The sequence below is a fragment of the Cetorhinus maximus genome, chromosome 23 (assembly GCF_964194155.1).
Source record: "Cetorhinus maximus chromosome 23, sCetMax3.hap1.1, whole genome shotgun sequence".
NCBI lineage: Eukaryota > Metazoa > Chordata > Chondrichthyes > Lamniformes > Cetorhinidae > Cetorhinus > Cetorhinus maximus.
In genome coordinates, this window is record NC_135901.1 from 44,557,873 (window position 1) to 44,582,979 (window position 25,107).

The 25,107-nt window shown below is 44.5% G+C and overlaps 1 pseudogene; it reads right to left on the reverse strand.

The window, feature by feature from the left end:
- The window catches only part of LOC144698015 (uncharacterized), an 84,563-nt pseudogene extending 62,254 nt beyond the window's left edge, over positions 1 to 22,309 (reverse strand).
- Between the last annotated feature and the right edge of the window lie 2,798 nt (positions 22,310 to 25,107).

Here is a 25,107-nt window from a genome sequence, read left to right on the forward strand (position 1 = left end):
TTGGTCTTTTATTTGACCACTAGATGAGTTTCTGACCACATATCTGCACCATCACTAACACCAGATATTTCAATCTCCATAACGCTGCCTGTCTCCACCCCGCCCCCCAGCTCATCTGCTGCTCAAACCCTCATCCATGTCCGTGTTACCTTTAGACTTGACAATCCCAATACATTCCTAGCCGGCCTCTCACATTCACCCCGTCCCCACACAGAAACATGAGGTCATCCAAAATTCTGCTGTCCGTGAGCTTTATCAGGCCAAGTCCCCTTCACCCTTCACCCCTGTAGGCATTGACCTAAATTGGCCCCTGTTCAAGCAATGCCTCAATTTTAAAATTCATAACCTTGTTAGCAAATCCCTGCATGGCCACGTCCCTCTCAATCTCTGTAACTCCCAGTCGCACAACCCTCTGAGATATCTGTGCTATCTCATTCCGTACTCTTTAGCATCCCTGATTTTAATTACTCCACCATTGGTGGCCGTGCCAAGGCGCAAAGTTCCGGAATTTCCTCCCGAATTCCATCCTGCTCTCTCTCCTGATTAAAGAGGCTTCTTAATATCTGCCTCTCCAATCAAGGTTCTGTCTATTTACCCTAATATCTCCCCATGTGACTCGATGTCAAATGTTTCTTTATGAAAGTCCTGTGAAGGATCTTGGCACGTTTTGTTACATTAAAGGTATTATATAAATACAAGTTGTTTCTGTTTCACCACAGCCAGTTTGTGCACAGTAAGATTCCACTAACAGCAATCAGACTAACTGATTAATCTAGTTTTTTTGGTGCTGTCAGTTAAAACACGAATGTTGGTCCCACTACACCAGGAGAACTCCCCTGTGGACAGGATGTGGAATTGTTGAGCTCTCCTGAGCTGAGAGTGGAGCTGATTGAGCTGTCGGGCCTGCAGTGTTCCTTGAAGAACCGCTGTCTGGGATCTTTCCTCTTAATTCACTGACTCCCAGCTGAAGTTCTTTCTGCAGTTCAATAGTAAACTTTGAATATCAATCCCAATTTAACCTTTGGAGCAAAATCAACAACTTTAAATCAGCTGTAAAAGAGAAAGACAATTCATGCTAATGCATTTGGGGAGGGCAAACAAAGCTGGAGAATACACAATAAACAGGAGAATATTGGGAGGGGTAGAGGAAGTGAGAGACCTTGGAGTCCATGTCCACAGGTCCCTGAAGGTGGCAGGACAGGTGGATCAGGTGGTAAAGAAAGCATATATTTATCAGAACTCACAATACACCAGCACACTCACACTGGGGAGAGGCCATTCACCTGTACGGAGTGTGGGAAGGGATTCACTCAATTATCCAGCCTGAACAAACTCACACTGAGGGGAGGCCATTCAGCTGCTCCGAGTGTGGGAAAAGATTCACCCATTCGAACAACCTGGTGAGACACCAGCAGGTTCACACTGGAGAGAAGTTGTTCAGCTGCTCTGAGTGTGGGAAGAGATTTACTCAGTCATCCCATCTACAGACACATCAACGAATTCACACTGATGAAAGACCTCTTAAATGCCCAGACTCTGAAAAGTGCTTTAAAAGTTCCAATGAACTGATGCACCATGAACGTATTTACACCGACGAGAGACCGTTCAGGTGCTCTCACTGTGGGACTGGGTTCAGGTGGTCATCTCAACTCACTGTACACCAGCGAATTCACACTGGAGAGAGGCCATTCACATGCTCCAAGTGTGGGGAAGGGATTCACTCAGTCACTAACCTGCTGAGACACCAGCGAGTTCACAATTAACAAGGGATTGGATTTTGCTGTGAATCTCATCCAGGTCTGAACCATGTTCATTGGGGTCTGTTTCTGCTGATGGTAATAAACTCCAGCCCAGTTATAGTGATTTATACTCTGGATAACAATCAGATGAATCAGATTTGTGATAAACACATGGTGTATTGAGTGTTTTTTTAATATCACTAACACAAATTAGTTCCTTTTGAACAAAGGAACATGTCTCAGGACATTGGGACAGCAATGAACAAACTCAGGGGAATATTGGATACAGAGTCAAAACAACATTATATTCTTTCACCATGCAACCTGTCTCAGAATTCTCTCATCAAACAGACCATCAACATGAGAGGAGTTGACATTTTCAGTCATTGCAAGAGGAAATTAGAGGCTGTAATTATCCACGGATGTTGTTCTGAAATTTTACAACCTCCCACTGTCACCAAAGCTGGCAATAGACAGCTCATTGTTCTAATTGTGTTGTAGCCTCTGTCCCAGGTTTTGTTCAATGTAGATTTAACGTTCAGAGAAAGGGGTGAGATTGGATGGTCAAAACCGCTCACAGGCTATGGAGGGTGATGTTGACTTGAATGTGCCAAAAACAGTGTTCTCCATAGGCACGAATACTTTATCCCCAGTATTAGTCACTTTGGTCGGTGTTGTCCACCTGATAGGACAGGATGTGTCCTCATGTGTCTGTTTGTATGAGTGCGGGTGTGTCCCTGAGTATGGAAGTGTGTGTAAATGTGTGTGGGTGTGGAGATGTTGTCTGAGTGTGTGAGACAGAGGGAGAATGTGTGTGTGGGTCTCTGTGTGTGGTTGTCTGTGCTGCTTCTCATTAGCTATAACAGAAACCTTCCTCTCCAAGCAGACAACACGGCTCCTGAGAATCCCATCCAGTGATGTGAATGGTACGATTCAGAGATCCTTCATCCATGGTGAAACCACAGGCTGACTGTGTGCTGTGTAAAACCTGACATCTACACAACCAGGCCCCACTTCTCCTGGAGCAACATGAAGTGTCTGCTGCTTTCCAGATCCATTCCTTTCCCCTCACTATTATCCTCAGATAGTTCACAAATTCCTTGTGTACAACATCCTCCAACACGCCTATAGTTTCCACTTTAAATATTTCCATCGTTCTTTTTCACAGACAGCAATGGGATTGCTGCTATCACAGGAATCAGTTCTGAAATACTGTCCCTCTGATCTTCAGGCTTCCTGGAGTAATACACTGATCCCGATCTTCCCACCTAACACAAATCCATATCCCCATCTGAGTGCCAGATTTTAATGTGATTGTCTAATATAGAAAACATGTATCATTTAACCCATTTAAACCTGATTCAGCACGCCCCCTCCACACATACTACAAGAGATTGTCTTTGAGATCAGTTGTTCCTTTGTAATCTGGGTTGTTCTGAATGATGACAATATGAACCTTCTTCCTAACCTGTCCTAACCCTTGAAAGGGGGGAATGCGTCATTAACACATAGATGCTTCAAGTTAGTAATTCTGCTTTGTCTGGCTGACATAATTAATTTAGGACTAACAGAAGGATTAGGGTATGGTAAAATGGACAGATGTCCAACGGGGACATAAGGGGACTTCTTGCTAATGTCGGGATTACAAGGTTAGACATTACTTTTACATTGATTTTTTTAACAATTTGCTGATTTTTGATGGAAAGGGAGACAGTGAGAAGGAGGTAGAAAGTCGAGAAGGTCAGAGGGAGTGCACTTGTGGTGTGGGGTGGGAGGAGAATAACAGAGGAACCAGGTATGGGTACAGACCATTTCTACATAGGCATGAACGTACAGGATCGAAATTATAAACAAGGGCACACGGTTCATTCTGTAATCATGATCAATGCTGTAATGTCTACAAAATACTCCAAATGTATGGGAGAAACTTCTATCAATGAGATGTCTTTGGGACTCTCCTGTATCCCCATATTTGTCGTTAATGTTGCTTTTCCATCACACAGCTGACTCATGTCGAGTGTTTTAGATTCTCCACAACACCCTTCTGTCGGTTCATTCACTGAAACCACGGACTATCCTTGTTGTAACGGTGACATTCCCTGTCTGCCCGGTTATTTCATGAAGTCAGTCAGCCCTTGAATTGTTTGTACATTGTTTCATCATGTCCCACCCAGCTGGCCACCAGTGCAGAGGCATTGGAGGAGGACGGTTTGGTCCACGTTGTTAGAGGCTGTGGACAGGCCGAGAAGGACAATGAGGGAGTTTTCCTTTGTCACATTCACATCGGGTGTCATTGGTGACTTTGGGAAGAGCTGTTTCGATACCGTGACAGGGACAGAGATCTTATTGGAGGGATTTAAACATGGAGTTCTGGGAAATGTGGACATGGATTTGGGCGGTGATCAGGACTTTGGAGAGCGAAAGGAGGTTGGAGCTGGAGCGGGAGTTTAATAGGATAGTGGGGTCAAGTGTTGGTTTTATTGAGGACAGGTGATGATGGCAGATTTGAAGGAGAGATGGGCAGTACCAGGAGAGAGAGAACCGTTAATATCAGTGAACATGGGGAAAATGGGTGATCAGCAGTTTAGCGGGAATAGGGTCGATGGAGCAGGAGGTGGGTCTCATGGGCAAAGTGAGCTCTGAGAGGGAAGGAAGGGGAGATGGGAGAGAAACTGGAGAAAGATGTGGGTTCAGAAATCGGACATGAGGGATCTTTAGAGACAGTTTGTCCCAATGGGCTCGTGGAAGGGAAGAAAGCAGCTGAGGCAGCTGATCGGATTGTCTCAATCTTAGTGACAAAGAAGCTCCATGAGCTCCTCACACTTGTTGCTGGAGGTGAATATGGCGGAGACAGGGGAGAGGGAAAGCCCTTCGAAAGGAACTAATGTCTTAGGGATAGTGAAAAGATTCAACATCATCCATTTAATTGAAAGCTTAATGATTTTATTTTTATCCAGAACATTAACACCTATAACTGGGCTGGAGTTTACTAACATCAGCAGAAACAGACCCCAGTGAAACATGGTTCAGTTGCAAAACTCAATCACTGTAGTTACTCGTGAACCTGCTGGTGTCTCAGCAGGTTGGATGACTGAGTGAATCCTTTCCCTCACTCAAAGCAGGTGAACGGTCTCTCCCCAGTGTAAACTCGCTGGTGTTTCAGGAGGTTGGATGACTGAGTAAATCCCATCCCAGACACGGAGCAGGTGAAAGGTCTCTCCCCAGTGTGAACTCGCTGGTGTTTCAGGGGGTTGGATGACGGAGTAAATCCCATCCCACACACGGAGCAGGTGAAAGGTCTCTCCCCAGTATGAACTCGCTGGTGTGAAATAAGATTAGCTGATCGCCTGAACCCAGTCCCACAGTGAGAGCATCTGAACGGTCTCTCGTCAGTGTGAACACGTTGATGGGACATCAGGTCCCCGGAACTTTTATAGCACTTCCCACAGTCTGGACATTGAAAAGGTCTCTCCTCACTGTGAACTCGCTGGTGCGTCAACAGATGGGATGAATCAGTGAATCCCTTCCCACATTCTGAACAGGTGAAATGCCTCTCTCCAGTGTGACCATGCTGGTGTTTCAGCAGGTTGGATGACTGTGTGAATCCCTTCCCACACTTGGAACAGATAAATGGCTTCTCCCCAGTGTGAATTCGTTGGTGCATAGTCAGATGAGATGATCGCCTGAACCCAGTCCCACAGTGACAGCAGCTGAACAGTCTCTCGTCAGTGTGAACGCGTTGATGGGACATCAGTTCCCAGGAACTTTTGTAGCACTTCCCACAGTCCAAGCATTTAAAAGGTCTCTCGTCAGTGTGAACTCACTGGTGTTTCAGTAGGTAGGATGAACAAGTGAATCCCATCCCACACTCGGAGCAGATGAACGGTCTCTCTGCTGTTTGACTGCACCGATGTCTTTCCATGCAACTGAATCCCTTCCCACAGTCCCCACATTTCCACGGTTTCTCCCTGTTGGGACTGCATTTATGTCCTGCCAGATTAGAGGATTGGCTGAAGCCTTGTCCACACACACAACACGTGTACAGTTTCTCCCCACTGTGAACGGTGCTTTTTCCTTCCATGTTCAAAATCCGATGATATTCAGGTTACGATAAACTGTGCAACTCCATCAGATCCTGATGTGATGTTTGGTTTCAGTTTCCCGACTGCAAATCCTCCCCTTTTAATATCCTGTGGAATTGATTTAAAACAGAAAGAGGGAGTGAGAGAGAACCCACAAAAACACAAAGGCAGGTTGTGAAATTGAGCTGAATGAATCTGGGAATTTGTGGGGCAGGCATGAGGAAAAAGTGACCACGAAAGATGCTGGATTGTCACAAAAACTCAACTGGTTCACTAAGGTCCACCAGAGAAAGGACCTTCTACACAGTCTGTGCCCATAAATTTCAAACTTGTGCCTGAACACTAAGGTCTAGGTCATAGGAGCAGGAGTCCTAACACTGACTCCTGGGGAAATCCACTTTCAACCTTCCTCCATTCTGAAAAATCATTACTCTCTGTTTCCTGTCATTCAGTTAATTTTGTACCCGTGTTGCTGCTGCCCATTTTGTTCTATGAGCTATAACTTTGCTCACAAGTCTGTTATGTAGCACTTTACCTAATGCCATTTGGAAGACTATGTACACCACATTAACAGCATTACCCTTATCAACTACACTGTTAACTCTTGAAAAACCTTAAGCAAGTTAGTTTAACATGATTTTCCCTTAACAAACTTGTGCTGGCTTTCCTGAATTAGCCCACATTTGCTTAAGTGACTATTAATTTTGTCCAGAATTATCACTCACAAGGCTAAACTGACTGGTCTGGTAGTTGTTGGGCTGATCATTACACCCTTTTTGAACAAAGGTGTATGATTTGCAATTCTCCTGTCCTCTGTCACCACTCATGGGTCTGAAGAAGATTGGAATAATATGGTCAGTGCCTCCACAATTTCCACTCTGAATTCCCTCAGTATCCTTGGATACATCTCATCCAATCCTGGTGCCTTGTCAACTTTATCAGACAGCCTATATAATACCTTCTCCTTATCAATATTAAACACCACAAGTGTTTGAACTCCCTCCTCTTTAACCATGACCTGTGCAGCATCATCTTCTTTGGTAAAGACAGATGCCAAATATTCATTTATACCTCATCCATGCCCCCTGTCCCAATGGGTAAATCACCTTTGCATAAATCCCTAATCAGCCCCTTTCTCCTTTTACCGGCCTGTTACTAGGTATAAGCCAGAGAAAGCGTTTTGATTTCCTTCCATGTTAGCTGCCAGTCTCTTCTCATACTCTCTCTTTGCTTCTCTTACTTTCTTTTTCCAATTTCTCTCTGAATATTCTTTCTTTATCCTGTCTCTCGGTTGTATTAGCCACCTGATATCTCTGTTAGCAGACTTATTCATCTTCATCTTAATCTCTTCTCTTATTTAGTGAGCTGTGGATATGTTAGCCACACCTTCCTCATTTGTAAGAATATGTCATTACTATGACTGATCTATTTCCTCTTTAAGGCAGCCCATTCCTCAATTACAGTTTCTCCTGCCGACCTTTGATTCCACTTTACTGGGTCAGATCCATTCTCACCCTATTGAAGTTGGCTTTCCCCAGTTAACTATTCTTTCTCCTACAAGTAATCTTTGCCCACAGACAGACAGGCCAACTGTTTACCTTCCAGATTTAAAGGCCGATGATATTCAGATCCACACGAATCGAGTGACTCTGCCAGATCTGAATTGATGTTTGATTTGAGTTTCCCGTCTGTCAACCCTCCACTTCTAAGATCCAGTATCAGAAATTTACAAAAACACTAACCGTCACTCCAAGATAGAAATTGAGAAGAGACAAAGATTTCTCTTGGTTTGAGTTTGCTGTGTATAAATCCTCCCCTTCTAACCCCCTGGAAAAGGAGTTTCCAAAATCCATCCCTGTCAGTCCAGGATAGAAATGCACAATATTCTCTCCTCCTGCTCCCTGGACCAGGATGGCCGCGCATGCGCCCTGCTGCACATTGACCGCTGTGAAGATGGCGGTTTTTAACTCGGGCCTGTCTCCGAGAGGAGACGCGGGTCAGAGTTGTCCCCTCTCCATTCGGTGTAACCGCAGGACCGGTAGCTTCTTATTCAAGATTTCAGACCTTCACAGGGTCTTCATGAAGCCTCCCCGCCCACTCCGCCGCCTCCATCTCTCCCCCACTCACCGGCTCCTTTTACTCGCCTGTGTTCGCTATTTCTCAGCGTCTTCCACCAGCTCCAGGTACAGATGGTACTGCGCATGCTCCAGTCAGAGATCGCAATGCGCATGTCCCAGTCAGTGTCAGCTACTGCGCCTGTGCGAGGATCGCCTGACGTGAGCATACAGCACATTCTGCCCCCCACTGAATCCTGGGTAAACTTACCGCCATTGAAAGGCCTTTTCTGATAAGATAATTATGTTTTATGATCCGATGATGATTGGCGCCATAGGGCCAATATATAAAATTATTAATATTTATATGGCAACCATAGTGCACGGCCCCTCCACCATAGTTCTGTCCTGGGTGTAATTAACAACAGATCAAACCATGACAGTTAGATCTGAACTCACTGGAGGCTCAGCAGCGGCGCAGACAAGTGATTTTTCTCCCCATATTCTGACAACTGCAACTCTGTCTTATCAGTTGGAATGTAGCAATTGTGGATCTAATCCTTTGACCTTCTAAAACTGGAGTGTTAGCTGGTGGGCAGTGAGCAAAGGGTTGCACACATGAAGTATCTGAATGGTCTCCCACAGGTATGACTGTGCTGCTGTGTCAGGAAATGGAATAACGAGGTGAATCCATTTCCACATTCAGCTGGTGTGATTTCATGGTGTGATTTTGCAACAAAAGTGTTCAGCTCACACTGGGATCTCAAACCCTTCTGAGAATGTGCCGTATATTCTCAACCACAGTTAGAGCAAGGTGGTGCTGTAAATCTGAAATTAAAAAAAACAAAATATTGGAATTTTCAGCAGATCTGGCAGTGTCTGTGGAGAGTGAAAGATGTATTTAAATTTCAGGGCTGTGACTTTCCATCAGAACTGCACTGCATCAGTGAGCAGACTTGAAAACTTAACTCTATTTCTCAATTCACAGATTCTTCTGGATGTGCTGAGTATTTCCATGATTTTCTGCTTTTATCTCTGATTGATGAAGTTGCATATGAATTGTACATTAGATTTATTGATGACTAATGTACATTTATTCTCAACCATCTACAAGTGGAAAACTCTTCCACTTGTCTACCCTGTCAACCCCTTTCATTATCTTAAAGGTCTTAGTCAGGTCATCCCTCACTTTCTTTTCCTGAGAAAAACTTTTCAATCTGTTAAATCTCTGTGAATTTGACATATTTTCCAATTCTGGCATCATTCCAGTAAATCTTTTTTGCACCATCCCCAGTGATTCGCTCCTTCCTATAATATGCAGACAGAGCTAATCTGAGCATCAAAGTCACATTGTCCCAAATTCCTGTATGTTGTAAGGATCATTATGGCAGTGGGAGAGGGGACTGTGGTTTCGAGCTGTTATTCACCATCCCCTGTTTCAGCCATTCTCCCATTAGCTGAAAATAAGATTAGATGAAATGAGCAGATCTAATGAGCCGGTCTGTGACATTATGAATCAATTACAAAGTTGTCTCTCAGCCTTACAGTGAAGCGGAGGGTATTTTTCATTCTAAATTTGCTAATTATACCATTAAGAATACCTGTCAGAGAATGACTAGATTTCAGCATGGGGCCAGTGTAAAGCTCATTTAACATGATTACCAAGCAGTGAAGAGGTGAATTTGTAATTCACATGCACCTTGTTTGTGCATTTCCCAGATTAATAGTTGCACTGAGTCTGTTGTTCTCCATCTTGATATGTACAAGATGGAAATCCATAAATATTTGGGCACTAAGGGACAGGGTGATAGGATGGGAAAGTGGAGTTGAGCTGGAAGAACATTTAATGGTGGAGTAGGCTCAAGGGGCCTTTTAGTCCAACCCTGCTCCTATTTCTTGTGTTCTTATGAACATCAGTGTGAATCATTTCCATTCAAGCACAGCAGATGCAGCAGCACCCGCCCACCTCCTCCCTTCCCACATTCCAGGGCCCCAAACACTTTCCAAGGGGCACAGTGATTTACTGGTACTTCTTGCTATTCAGTATTGTCTATTCACTGACCACAGTGCGGTTTTCTCTACTTTGAGGAGATTAAATCCCAATTGGGTAACTGCTTTGTGGAACATCACCTTTCAGTCTCCAAGTGTGACCCTGAGGTTCTGGTCATTTACCAGTTTAATCTCCACCCACTCCCACTCTGACCTCGGCCTCCTGCTCTGTTCCTATGAAGCTCAATGGAAGCTCGAGGAACAGCAGCCCATCTTTCATTGGACACTTTACATCCTTCTGGACTCAACATTCATTTTGACAATTTCAGATCATAACTACTGCTCCCATTTTTTCTGACAGTAGGGTCTGGTAATGGTTCTTCTTTTACCATTTATCCCTCCTCTGGGCCTGTGTTGTTTCTCCACTTGTCCCATTAGTTGATTTCCTTGTCTCATTATCACCCAATTCTGCCTTGCACCATCATCCCCTTTGTCATTTAATCACGGGTTCAGGCTCGGACAAGGGGGATCTTTAGAGATAGTTTGTCCCGGTGGGCTAGTGGAAGGGAGGGAAGCAGCAGAGGCAGCTGATCAGATCGTCTCAATCTTAGTGACAAAGAAGCTCCATGAGCTCCTCACACTTGTTGCTGGAGGTGAGGATGGAGGAGACAGGGGAGAGGGAGAGCCCTTCAAAAGGAACTAACTTGTGTTAGAAAATCAAAACGACTCAACTGTTCATCGCAAAGCTGATTTATTCCAATTTTATACAGAATCTGTAACTGGGCTGGAGTTTATTAACGTCAGAAAGGAACTAACGTGTTAAAAATAGTAAAAAGGTTCAACACTTTGTGTTTAGCACAATGCTGATTTATTTGACTTTTATCTAAGTGGGCTGGAGTTTATTAGTGTCTACAGAAACACACTATAATGAACATACTTCAGTCCTGAATGTTATTAAGAGCAAAATCCCATCACGACAGTTACTTGTGAACTTGCTGGTGTCTTAGCCGGTTGGATGACCGACTGAATCCCTTCCCACATTTGGAACAGGTAAATGGCCTCTCTCCAGTGTGAACTCTCTGGTGTGTTAGCAGGTTGGATGACTGACTGAATCCCTTCCCACATTCGGAGCAGGTAAATGGCCTCTCTCCAGTGTGAACTCTCTGGTGTCTCAGCAGGCCGGATGACTGACTGAATCCCTTCCCACATTCGGAGCAGGTAAATGGCCTCTCTCCAGTGTGAACTCTCTGGTGCAGCAGCAGGTTGGATGACTGAATGAATCCCTTCCCACATTCGGAACAGGTGAATGGCCTCTCTCCAGTGTGAACTCTCTGGTGTCTTAGCCGGTTGGATGACCGACTGAATCCCTTCCCACATTCGGAGCAGGTAAATGGCCTCTCTCCAGTGTGAACTCTCTGGTGCCTTAGCCAGTCGGATGACTGACTGAATCCCTTCCCACATTCGGAGCAGGTAAATGGTCTCTCTCCAGTGTGAACTCTCTGGTGCAGCAGCAGCCTGGATGACTGAGTGAATCCCTTCCCACACCTGGAACAGGTGAACGGTCTCTCTCCAGTGTGGACTCGCTGGTGTGCGATGAGTTCAGATGATCGTCTGAACCCAGTCCCACAGTGAGAGCACCTGAACGGTCTTTCATCAGCGTGAACACGTTGATGGGACTTTAGTTCCACAGAACATTTGAAGCATGTCTCACACTGTGGGCATTTAAAAGGTCTCTCATCTGTGTTAACTCGCTGGTGTCCCATGAGGTTGGCTAATTGAGTGAATCTCTTCCCACGCTCAGAGCAAGTGAATGGTCTCTCCCCAGTGTGAGTGCACCAATGCGTTCCCAGTTCCAATGGGGATTTGAATCTCTTCCCACAGTCCCCACATTTCCATGGTTTCTCTCCATTGTGACTGCATTTATGCTCCGTCAGGTCAGATGATCGACTGAAGCCTCGTCCACACACAGAACACGTGTACGGTGTCTCCCCACTGTGAACGGTGCTTTTTCCTTCCATGTTCAAAATCTGAAGATACTCAGTTTAAGATGAATTAGGCGACTCCATCAGATCCTGATGTGATGTTTAGTTTCAGTTTCCCAACTGCAAATCCTCCCCTTCTAATACTCTGTGAAATTGATTTAAAACAGAAAAAGGGAGTGAGAGAGAACCCACAAAAACACAAAGGCAGGTTGTGAAATTGAGCTGAATGAATCTGGGAATTTGTGGGGCCGGCACTGGGAAAAAAGTGACCATGAAAACTGCTGGATCGTCATAAAAACCCAACTGGTTCACTAATGTCCATCAGGGGAGGGAACCTGCCACCCGGTCTGGTCCTACACAAGACTCTGGCCTCCATAAGTACATACGAAATAGGAACAAGAGAAGTCCTAACACCCCATCGAGCCTGCTCCACCATTCAATACAATCGTGGCTGAATTTGGGTTTCAACTCCACTTTCCCACCCACTTCCCATATCCCGCGACTCCCTGAGAGATTGAAAATCTCTCCATCTCAGCTGGAAATATATTCAATGATGGAGCATCCAGAACTCGCTGGGCTGGAGAACTCAATGTGACAGAGAGAGTAAGAGAGAGAGGAGTGGGAGAGACAGAGAGAGAAGGTTACTAAACAAAGCACAGGATGTCAATAAACAGAATTCAAGTGCATGGGATTGGTGTAATATCCTGTTATAGATTGAGAATTGGTGAACAGACAGAAAACAGAGAGTCGGAATAAATGTCTCATTCTCAGGATGACAGGCAGTTATTTGTGGGATACTGCAAGGAATAGTGCTTGGCCAACAGCCATTCACAAACTATACAAATGATTTTAAGGCACTCATTTAAGCAGCACCTAAATTTTCACATTCTCATCCTTGTTTTCCTCCAGGGTTCTGATCATTCTTATCTCTGTAACCTCCTCCAGCCTCACAAACCCCCCGAGATATCTGCTCTTCTCAAATTCGAGAATTACTGATTTTAATAATTCCATCACTGGTTGCCATTCTGACAGTTTCCAAGACTCTGGAATTCCCTCCCTAAACCTCTCCGCCTCACTACCTCATTTGCATCCTTTAAGATATTCCTTCAGACCGAGCTCTTTGACCAAATTATTGGCCACCTGCCCGAGTATCTCCTTGGTTTCTAACATTTCTGTGAAATGTCTTGGTAAACTATATAACAATAAATGTGTGATATAAACTCAAATTGTTGTTGATTTGTAGATATATCAATGTCCCTTCCTCATCGCTGGGTGAATAACCTGTAGCTCCTTACCTACCAGCATTGTGCGGGCATCTTCACCACACGGACTTAATTAGTAATGGGTTGAAAGGTTATGGGGAGAGGGAGGGAAATTGGAGTTGAGGCCAAAATGAGATCAGCCATGATTGTAATGAATGGCAGGGCAGGCTCGAGGGGCTGAATTGCCCACTCCTGCTGCTAGTTCTTATGTTCAAGGATCTATGGACATGCACACCAAGGGTCTGTACTTCCTCGGGTCCTACCATTCATCATGTACTCCCTTGCCTAGTTAGTCCTCCAAAAATGCATCACCTCACACTTTTTGGGATTAAATTCCATTTTCCACTGTTCTGCCCATCTGACCAGCCCGTCAATATTGTCCTGTTGTCTAAGGGTTTCCTCCTCGCTATTTACCACACTAGTGATTTTTTTGTGTTACCTGTGAACTTACTGATCATACCTCCTACATTCATGTCTACATCATTAATGTCCACTAAAAACAACAAGGGACCCAGCACCAAACCCTGCAGTACGCCACTGGACACAGGCTTCCAGTCACAAAAACAACCTTTGACCATCACCCTCTGCCTCCTGACACTGAGCTAATTCTGGATCCAATTTGCCAACTTGCCCTGGATCACATGGGCTCTTACCTTCTGGACCTGTCTCCCATGCCAGACCTTGTCAAAAGCCTTAGAGAATTCCATGTGGACTACATCAATTGAACTACCCTCATCTACACACCTCATCACCTCCTCGAAAAATTCAATCAAATTTGTTAGACATGATCTCTCACTGACAAAGCCATGCTGACTATCCTTGATTAATTCTTGCCTCTCCACGTGGGGATTAATTCTGTCCCTCAGAACGTTTCCAAAAGTTTCCCTACCACTGATGTTGGACTCACTGGCCTATTAGCTCCCTGGTTTATCCCTACCATTCTTCTTTAATAATGGTACCACATTAGCTGTCCTCCAGTCCTCTGGTACTTCTCCTGTGACCAGAGAGGATTTGAAAATTAATGTAAGGGCCCCTGCAATCTCCTCCCTTGCCTCCCACAGCACCTGGGATACATCTCATCTGGGCCTGGGGATTAATACACTTTTAAGGCCCAATAAAACCACTAATACTTCCTCCCTCTCAATACTCATTTGTTGAAGTATATCACAGTCCCCCTCCCTGATTTCTATACCTACATCGTCCTTCTGTATAGTTACTACAGATGCAAAGTACTCATTTAAAACCTCATCTACATCTTCCAAATCCTCACACAGATTGCTATTTTGGTCCCTGATGGGCCCTAATCTTTCCCTGGTTATCCTCTTGCCCGGAATATACTTATAAAATGCCTTTGGATTTTAACTTATTTCACCCAGCTGTGTTTTTCATGCCCCCTCTTTGCCTTCCTAATTTATTTTTTAAGTAACCCCTGCAATTTCTCTACCCATCAAGGGCTCCTGCTGTTTTAAGCCCTTGGTATGTACCATAAGCTTCCCTTTTTTCCCTCCTTATCTAATCCTGTCAATTCCTCAACATCCCGGTTTCTCTGGACTTGTTGGTCCTTTGTGGGAAAATGTTGGCCCTGCACTCTCACTATTTCCTTTTTGAATGACTCCCACTGCTCTGATGTTGATTTTCCTACAAGTAGCTGCTCCCAGTCCACTTTGGCCAGGTCCTGTCTTATCATATTTAAATTGGCCTTCCCCCAATTCAAAACTCTTATTTTCGATCCATCTTCGACCTTTTCCATAACTACTTAAATCTTACTGAGTTATGGTCATTATCACTGAACTGCACCCCCACTGACACTTCTACAACTTGCCCCGCTTTGTTCTCTAAAAGAAGGTCCAGCACCTCTCTTGTAGGACTTTCTATGTGCTGGCTTAAAAATCTCTCCTGGATACATTTGAAGAATTCAGCCCCCTCAAAGTCTTTAACATTTTGTCTATCCCAGTTAATATTGGGGAATTTGAAATCCTTGACTATTATTACCCTATTATTTTGACACTTCTGAGATTTTCCTACATATCTGCCCTTCTATCTCTCCCTGACTGTTTGAGGGTCTATAGTATGCTCCCAACAACGTGATTGACCCCTTTTTGTTTTTACGTTCTACCCATACGGCCTGATTTAAGGAACGTTCTAAGATACCATCCCTCCTTACTGCAGTAATTGACTCCTTGATCAATATTGTGATACCACCATCTCATTTATAACCTCCGCCCCCTTCCTGTCTCACCTGAAGATTCTATATCTCGGAATATTGAGCTGCCAGTCCTGTCCCTCCCTCAGCCATGTCGCCTGGATAGCAATGATATCATATCCCCATGTGTTAATCAGCATCTGCAACTCATCTGCCTTACTCACAACACTCCTTACATTAAAATAAATGTCATTCAGCCTTGCCATGTTGCCTTGTGCCTTAACTTGACTATGTACACCCTGCCTTCCAGACTGACTTGTTTTTTCTTATATACTTGTATGTACATCACCCCCTACTATACCTCCACTCAGTATCCCACCCCCATGCCAAATTAGTTTAAGAGCCCACCGACAGCACTAGCAAATCTCCCCGCAAGGTTCCCCACACCTTTTAAAGGACTTCTCACACTTAAATTAAAAGGTCTCTTGTCAGTGTGAATGTGCTAGTGTCCCAGCAGGTGGGATGATGTCCTGAACCTCTTACCACACTGTGAGCAACTGAACAGCCTCTCACCAGTGTGAATTCAATGTGTTTCAGCATGTCAGTCCAAAGAGACAAATGTTTCACTTGGTTTGAGTTTGCTGTGTGTAAATCCTCCCCTTCTAACCCCCTGTAAAAGGAGTTTCCAAACACTCGGTATAAACTGGGCTCCGGAAGTTTCTAATCCGGGTTTGGAGTCCTACACCGGGTGTTTGTGAACCCTCCCAGTCCACCCTCTGGCTCCATTCCTCTCCTGCACTTGGCCCTTTCTCACCCGCTGGACTTTAACTTCCACCGCAACAAAAACAAAAATACCTGGAAAAACTCAGCAGGTCTGACAGCATCTGCTGAGAGGAACACAGTTAACGTCTCGAGTCCATATGACTCTTCAACAGAACTAAGTAAAAATAGAAGAGAGGTGAAATATAAGCTGGTTTAAGGGGTGGGGTGGGACAAGTAGAGCTGGATAGAGGGCCAGTGCTGGGTGGAGATAAGCAAAAGATGTCACAGACAAAAGAGCAAAGAGGTGTTGAAGGTGGTGATATTATCTAAGGAATGTGCTAATTAAGGGTAGAAAGCAGGAGGAGCAAGGTACAGACAGCCCTAGTGGGGGTGGGGGGAAGGAATTGAAAAAGGCTAAAAGGTAGAGATAAAACAATGGATGGAAATACATTTAAAAATAATGGAAATAGGTGGGAAAAGAAAAATCTATATCAATTATTGGGAAAAAATATCCACCGCCTTCATCCCGGTCCCGAGCCCACACTGCGCATGCTCCACTCCCAGCAGGCTCCGCCCCTCTCACTCCGATTGACTGGAGGACCAGCTGCTCCCTCTCGGTCCTCCAATCCCGCCCCTTCTTCGTTTTGGTTCTGATTCTTAATTCTTAGCTCCACCCAAACAGATTCCACACATTGTTCTTCCAAACTGAGATCCCCTTTACTAATGCACTGATCTCATCCCTGATTATCAGCACAACTCCACCTCCTTGTCTGCCTTTACTAAACTTCCAGTATCCATGAATATTCAGTTCCCAGTTTTTGTCACCATGCAGCCATGTTTCCATAATGGCAATAATATCTTACCCCAATATCTTACTATTTGTGCCTTTTGATAATCGATTGCGAATGCTGTGTGCATTCAGGTAGAGCACCTTTAATTTTGTCTTTTTAACATAATTCTGCATTCGAAGCAGACTCAATGCTCTGCTTTGTTTCTCCTGCCTTGTAGCCTCACTACTACTTCCTGTTACCCATTTTACTTCCTTCTCATTTTACACTTAAAGGAGGATGAGTAGAATAAATTAACATTAACTTCACTTTGCTACACTTCTCCTAACTTTACCTTACTTTGGTTTACTTTATGACTAGATTTCACTTTGACTTGATTTAACATTACTTCCTTATTGTTGGTGTTCCTTACTGAAATCCAGGCAGCTACCTCATTATAAATGTTATGTTTTTTTTCTAGTTTTAAGCTATTTAAACACACTCCCTAACAGCAACTTCTCATCAACCAAGTTTTCCTGCGATGTCGCCCTTGGGTTTATTTTCAAACTCAGCCCGCTGCCCGATCGGAGGTGTTCCTCACAGGTCTGGCTGTCTCCTCTCCCAGAAGGTGAGACACGTCGGGAAGGACCAGAAGGGAAATTTTACCTGTGTCACAGCCACATAGGATCTCACTTGTGGCTTTGATAAGAACTGTTTTCGAACTGAGGCAGGGCAGAAACCTGATTGGAGGGATTCAAACAGGGAGTTCTCGGAAAAATGGACACAGTTTTGGGAGATTACAAAATGTTTAAGGATTTTTGAAAGGAAAGAGAGGCTGGAGATGGGGCAGCAGCATGCAAAGATGGAAGAGTGAAGGGCTTGATTTTATTTAAGGATGTTATAATGATGGAAGGTTTAAAGGAGAGCAGAACAGTATCTGAAAAGAGAGAACCATTGACAATGACGGTAAACATGGGGAAGTTGGATGGTCAATAGTTTAGTGGGAATAGGGTCGATGGAGCAGGTGGTGCACACAGAGGGCATGAGAGGAGATGGGAGAGAAACTGGAAAAAGATGTGTTCATGGCTCAGACATTGGGGGAAATTTAGAGACAGTTTGTCCCGGTGGGTTAGTGGAAGGGAGGGAAGTAGCAGAGGCAGCTGATCGGATTGTCTCAATCTTAGTGACAAAGAAGCTGCCTGAGCTCCTCACAATTGTCGTTGGGGGTGAGGATGGAGGAGACAGGGCAGAGGGAGAGCCCTTCAAAAGGAACTAACTTGTGCTAGAGATATCAAAATGACTCAACACACTGTTTATCGCAAAGGTGATTTATTCCAATTTTATACAGAATCTGTAACTGGGCTGCAGATTATTAACCTCAGCAGAAACACACTTCAATCAATATGCTTCAGACAAGAATATCATTGGGAATTAAATCCAACCAGAGCAGTTACTTGTGAGCACGCTGGTGTCTCAGCAGATTGGATGATTGAGTGAATCCCTTCCCACACTTGGAGCAGGTGAACGGTCTCTCCCCAGTGTGAACTTGCTGGTGTTCCAGTAGGGTGGATGGATTAGCAAATCCCTTTTCACATGTGGAGCAGGTAAATAGTCTCTCCCTAGTGTGAACTCTCTGGTGTCTCAGCAGGATGGATGAATCAGTGAATTCCTTCCCACAATCAGAACAGGTAAATGGTCTCTCCCCAGTGTGAACTCGCTGGTGTCTGAGCAGGGTCCATGAATCAGTGAATCCCTTCCCACAATCAGAACAGGTAAATGGTTTCTCCCCTGAATGAACTCGCTGGTGTCTATGTAGATGGAATGACTGAGTGAATCCCTTCCCACAATCAGAACAGGTAAATGGTCTCTCCCCAGTGTGAACTCGCTGGTGTCTCAGTCGGTTGGATGAATCAGCAAATCCCTTTTTACACACAGTGCAGGTAAACGGTCTTTCCCCAGTGTGAACTCGCTTATGTTTCATGAGGGAGGATGAATCAGCAAATGCTATTTTACACACAGAGCAGGTAAACAGTCTCTCCTCAGTGTGAACTTGCTGGTTTCTCTGCAGGTTGGATGAGGTAGTGAATCCCTTCCCACACTCGGAGCAGGTGAACGGCCTCTCCCCAGTGTGAACTCGCTGGTGTCTCAGTCGGTTGGATGAATCAGAAAATCCTTTTCCACACACTGAACATGTGAATGGCCTCTCTCCAGTCTTTGTGCGCTGACGAATTTCTAGCTGGGATGGGTGATTGAATCCCTTCCCACAGTCCCCACATTTCCATGGATTCTCTCCAGCGTGACTGTATTTCAACAGGTCAGATGATTGGCTGAAGCCTCGTTCACACACACAACACGTGTACGGTTTCTCCCCACTGTGAACGGAGCTTTTTCCTTCCATGTTTAATCGGGCGACTCCATCAGATCCTGATGTGATGTTTGGTTTCAGTTTCCCGACTGCAATTCCTCCCCTTCTAATCCTCTGTGAAATTGATTTAAAACAGAAAAAAGGGAGTGAGAGAGAGCCCACAAAAACACAAAGGCAGGTTGTGAAATTGAGCTGAATGAATCTGGGAATTTGTGGGGCCGGCACTAGGAAAAAGTAACCCTGAAAACTGCTGGTTCGTGATTGTCTTCAGTCCCCGCTACAAACTCCACTTCCTCGTCACTGACGCCATCCCTCTTCCAGGCAACTGTCTGAGGCTGAACCAGACTGTTCACAACCATGGTGAAATGTTTCACCCCAAGATGAGCTTCCAACCATATATCCACATCAACACCAAGACCGTCTATTTCCACCTAAAAACAGAAAATGTCAGAAAACTCAGTAGGTCAGGCAGCATCAGTGCAGAGATCAAGAGTTAATTTTTCAGGTTGTGATGACCCTTCCTCAGAACTGTGGAAAGATAGAAATGTAAAAGGTTTTGAGTCAGTGAAAGGGGGATTGTGAGGGAAGAACTAAAGGCAAGGTCTCTCATCGGGTGGATCTGCCTCAGTAACATCGCCGGACTTTGTTTCTGCCTCAGCTCAAACATTTTTGAAACTCAACATAGTCCACTTGGACTTCAGCAAGGCTTTTGAAAAGGTCCCACGTGGGAGACTGATAACGAAGGTAAGAGCCCATGGGATCCAAGGCAATTTGGCAAATTGGATCCAGAATTGGCTGAGTGGCAGGAAGCAGAGGGTGATGGTCGAGGGTGTTTTTGTGACTGGATGCCTGTGTCCAGTGGAGTTCCACAGGGATCGGTGTTGGGTCCCTTGCTGTTTGTGGTATATATAAACGATTTAGACTTGAATGTCGGAGGGTTGATCAGTAAGTTCGCGGATGACACGAAAATTGGTGGGGTGGTAAATAGTGAGGAGGATAGCCTTAGATTACAGGAGGACATAGACAGGCTGGTCAGATGGGCTGATCAGTGACAAACGGAATGTAATTCAGATAAATGTGAGGTGATGCACTTGGGCAGGACAAACAAGGCACGGAAATACACGCTGAATGGTAGAACCCTGGGAAGTACCAAGGATCAGAGGGACCTTGGTGTGCATGTCCACTGGTCTCTTAAGATAGCGGGACAGGTAGATAAGGTGGTTAAGAAGGCATATGGGATACTTGCCTTTATTAGCTGAGGCATAGAATATGGGAGGTTATGCTGGAACTGTCTAAAACGCTGGTTAGGCCACAGCTAGATTATTGCATTCATTTCTGGAATCAGCATTATCGGGAGGATGTGATTGCACTAGAGAGAGTGCAGAGGAGATTTACCAGGATGTTGCCTGGGCTGGAGAGTTTCAGTTATGAGAAGAGATTGGATAAACTGGGGTTATTTTCCCTGGAGCAGAGGAGATTGAGGGGGGACATGATTGAGGTGTATAAAATTATGAGGGGTATGGATAGGGTAGACAGGAAGGAACTTTTCCCTTTGGTTGAGGGATCAATAACCAGGGGGCATAGATTTAGGGTAAGGGGCAGGAGGTTTAGAGGGGATGTGAGGAAGAACTTTTTCACCCAGAGGGTGGTGGGAATCTGGAACTCACTGGCTGAAAGGGTGGTAGAGGCAGAAACCCTCACAACATTTAAGAAGTATTTGGATGTGCACTTGCGATACAATGGCATATAAGGCTATGGGCCTAGCGCTGGAAAATGGGATTAGAATAGTTAGGTGCTTGTTTGACTGGCACAGATTCAATAGGCCGAAGGGCCTTTTTCTGTGCTGCAGACCTCTATGACTCTGTGAATCTCATCCATTTCTTTGCTCCCTCTAGACATGTCTGTGCTGACACTTTCCTATCTGGCCTCCCACATTCAAACTCCATAAACCTGAGATAATCCAAAACTTCACTGCCTATCACAGACTCATATAATTGTGAGAGCATTGAAGGAGACCATTCGGCCCTTCCTGTCTGTACCAACTCTCTGAATGAGCAATTCACTTCGTGCCATTTCCCCACCTTCTCCTCATAAACCTGCACATTCTTCCTTTTCAGGTTCTGATCCTCTTGAATGAAGCTGCCTCCACCACACTCTCAGGCTGCACATCTTAACCACTTGCTGTGCGAACAAGTTTCTTCTCATATCTACATTGATTATTTTTTCTTAAATCTGTGCCATCTTGTTCTCTATCCTTTCACAAATGGGAACAGTTTCTCCCTCTTTACTCTGTCCAGACCCTTAAGATTTGATAGAGGTATTCAAAATCATAAGTAAATCTTACTTACACTGTGTCTCTTCCTTCCATCACCACTCTGCTCATTGACCTACACAGGCTCCCGGTGAAGCAATACCTCAATTTTAAGATTCTCATCCTTGTTTTCAAATCTCTCAAGTTTCTCCCTCTGTTTTTTCCAGTCCCTATGATGATTGAAATCTTTTCCCACAGACAGAACAGACAAACCTTATTCCTTCCACATTCAATGCTGTTGATAGTCAGGTCCCGATGAACGGAGTGAATCTTTCAGTTCTTGATGTGATTCTTGAATTGAGTTTCCTGTCTGTCAATCCACCCTTTCTAATGTCCTGTAATAGAAATTTACAATAGCCATCACTGTCTGTCCAGGATAGAAATTGAGAAGAGACAAACATTTCTCTTGGTTTGAGTTTGCTGTGTGTAAATCCTCCCCTTCTAACCCCCTGGGAAAGGGAGTTTCCAAAATCCATCCCTGTCAGCTCAGGATAGAAATTCACAACATTCTCTCCTCCTGCTACCTGGACCAAGATGACCGCGCATGCGCCCTGCTGCACATTGCTCCCTATAAATGCGGAAATGTGAGGGGCGGACAAGGTCCCGCAGTTGCCGCCGGATTTGCAGCAAACGTGGGACCTGTACATTCTTACTGTGGGTTTGGGGCCTCCACTGGGTTTTCATGAACCCGCCACACCCACTCCGCCGCCTCCATTACCCTCCTACAGTCGGTTATTTCTCACTCGTTGCGGAGCCGAGATGACCACAAATCCCGCAGCTGCAGCATTCGCTGCGCATGCGCTAGGTATAACACCTACCGCGCATGCTCCATTAAAGCCAAGCCACGGCGCATGCGTAGTCTCCCCTGCAGTGAGGATAGGGCACATCCTGTGTCGCTCCGAATGCTGGGTAATCGTCCCGCCATGGAAAGGCGATCGTGTTGAATAGATATTGTTTTGGGATTTGATTGCGATGGAGCCATAGCGGAAGGATATAAAATTATTAAATCCCTTGATTGATAAAACAAAGTGAACAGGCCCTGCACCATAGTTCTGTCCTGAATGTAATTACCAGCAGAACAAACCACTGCCATTAGATGTCTGGAGACCACTGGAGTCTCAGCAGATCGGGTGAATAACTGATTTTTTCCCCCCATACATGGAACATTTAAACAGCGTCCTGCCATTAAGAATGTACTGATTATGGATGAAATGCTTTCAACTTTTAAAGATGGAATTTTTAACATTGTTAAATAGCAATAATGAACCAAATGGGTTTTTCTGGCAATGCTAGTCACCATTACTGACACTGACTGTCAATTACAAGCTTTGACTGAGTCATTTAATTTAAATTCGATCAGCTGTGATCCTGATTCCCTATCAGAAAATTCTGGAAATACTCAGTGGTCAGGCCGAGACTGTGGAAAGAGAAACATTTGACGGCTCAGGTCACCGAACTTCCAACTAAATTGGAAAATAAGTTAGAGATACAATAGATTTTAGGAAAGAACACAAACAGGGAAAGGGGGAAAGAACAGAAGAAAAAGCTTGTGATTGGGTGAATACAGGAGAGATTAAATAACTAAAGGGATAAGGACACAAGGCAAAAACTGTGGTAATGGAATGAATAAATAAACTAAAGGTGGGAGAGCCATTCTGTACCTGTTGTCTATTTCTGTTCTGATCTGAAATGTGTTGCTTCTCTGTTGACACATATGACTTCTGACCCACACTGAAAACTCTCAATCCTTCCCCACCATTACAGAGATTTTATTGAGCAAATACACACAAATCATGCAGGAAAAGTCTCAATTTTTAAACATTGAAATACCTAAACATAGAAATATTTACGACCCAGAAGGTGGTTGTTTGATCCATCGTGTCCATGTTGACAGAAAAAGAACAATCTGAAGAAGGGTCATTCCGACTCGAAACGTTAACTCTGTTTCTCCCTCCACAGAGCTTTTACAGCATTTTCTGTTTTTATTTCAGATTTCCTGGATCCACAATATTTTGATTTTATATTATTATTATTTATGATATAAAAGAACAATCCAGTTCAATCTCACGTTCTAGCTCTTGGTCTGTACCTGTGTAGGTTACATCAGCTCAAATCATTTTCCAAGTTTTCTTTTCTTTAACCCAGTGGGGGTTTCTCCCTCTGCCAACAGCTCAGTCAGTGAGTTCGAGACCCCACACATCTGAGTGAAATAAATTGCTCGACAACTCCCCACTAATCCTTCCATTAATTTTGTTAAGTTGAATTGTTGGTTTTACTGTGACTCTGTTAGTAACACTTTCTCCTCTATGTTGGAAGGTTCTGACGTCAAATCCCATTACTCAGAGTTGAGCACAGCAATCAGTTAACCATCCAGCAGAGTACTGACGGAATCCTGCACTGGCGGAGGTGTTTCCTTGGGATTTTAAACTGAGGTCCCCTCTGCCCTCTCAGCTGAATTTAAAATACCCCATGTCACTATTCCACAAAGAGTCCCGTGTCCTGTTTAATATTTATCACTCAATCAACATCTCAAGAACAGATTCTCTGCTCATTATGATGTTGCTGTGTGTGGGAGTTTGCTGCATTTCCTACTTTACAACAGTGAATCCACTTCCAAAATATCTCATTGGCTGAAAAGCATTTTGGGATTCCAGTGGTGTGGGAAGGTGCTATTTAAATGTGAGGATTTCTTTCTTTCTAAATCTATGTCCCTGGTTATTGATGTCTCTGCTCACGGAAATAGCTCCTTCCTATCCACTCTATCTCCGCCCTTCATAATGTTTTCCACCTCAGATAAATCTCCCCTCAGCCTCCTCTGCTCCGAAGAAATCAAACCCATACTATCCAATGTTTCCTCACAGCTTGTTTTGATGTGAATAAGGTTCAGGAGGAGTTCCCGAATACTCTCCCACAATCTTATGCGTTAGATCATTCTCGCCTGGATCCTGATTGATGTGGGCCCGCCGCTATCGGTCCCCCAAGAAGTGGCCATTCTAATTCTGTGACTCTGAGCAGTTTTGGTGGTACAGGGGCTTGAGTGGGACTTGCCACTTTTAAAGAGTCATCACTTGTTGTACATTAGGCCGCAACTACACATTTGTCTCTTACTCCTCCAGTGAAGCAGAGGGTAGTTTTCACTCATAAACCAACAACTGTGATATTAACAAGGTGGGAGAAAGACTCGGTTTGAGCGGTGACACTGCCAGAGGAATGGAGAGCTGGGGATTACCCATCAAGCAGCAAAGTTTAAAAAAACTGATGATGCCCAACGTGGGGAATCAAACCCACAACGCAAAGATTACTAGTTCCATGCTCTAAAAACTGAGCTAGCCGGGCATGCACCCACATAAGTTCACATCCCTTATCGCAGCGAGATTAATGCCTGAATGCAATGGTGGAGAAGGAAATTGACACCCAGAAGTCCAAGGGTTCAATGTTTTCCAATACACCGAGCACAGCCTCAGGGAAACACAAGGAGATTACATACCAGTGACTAAACTTCCGAGCAGCATTTACACAATACCTGACTGCACCTCCTTGCAAATATTGTGATCCATTTTCCTCAAGATTTGTCCCTGGATTTAATGCTCACCTGCTTTGTGTGCTCATTGTGAAATCAGATTTGCTTCAATATTCAACACATGGACAAAT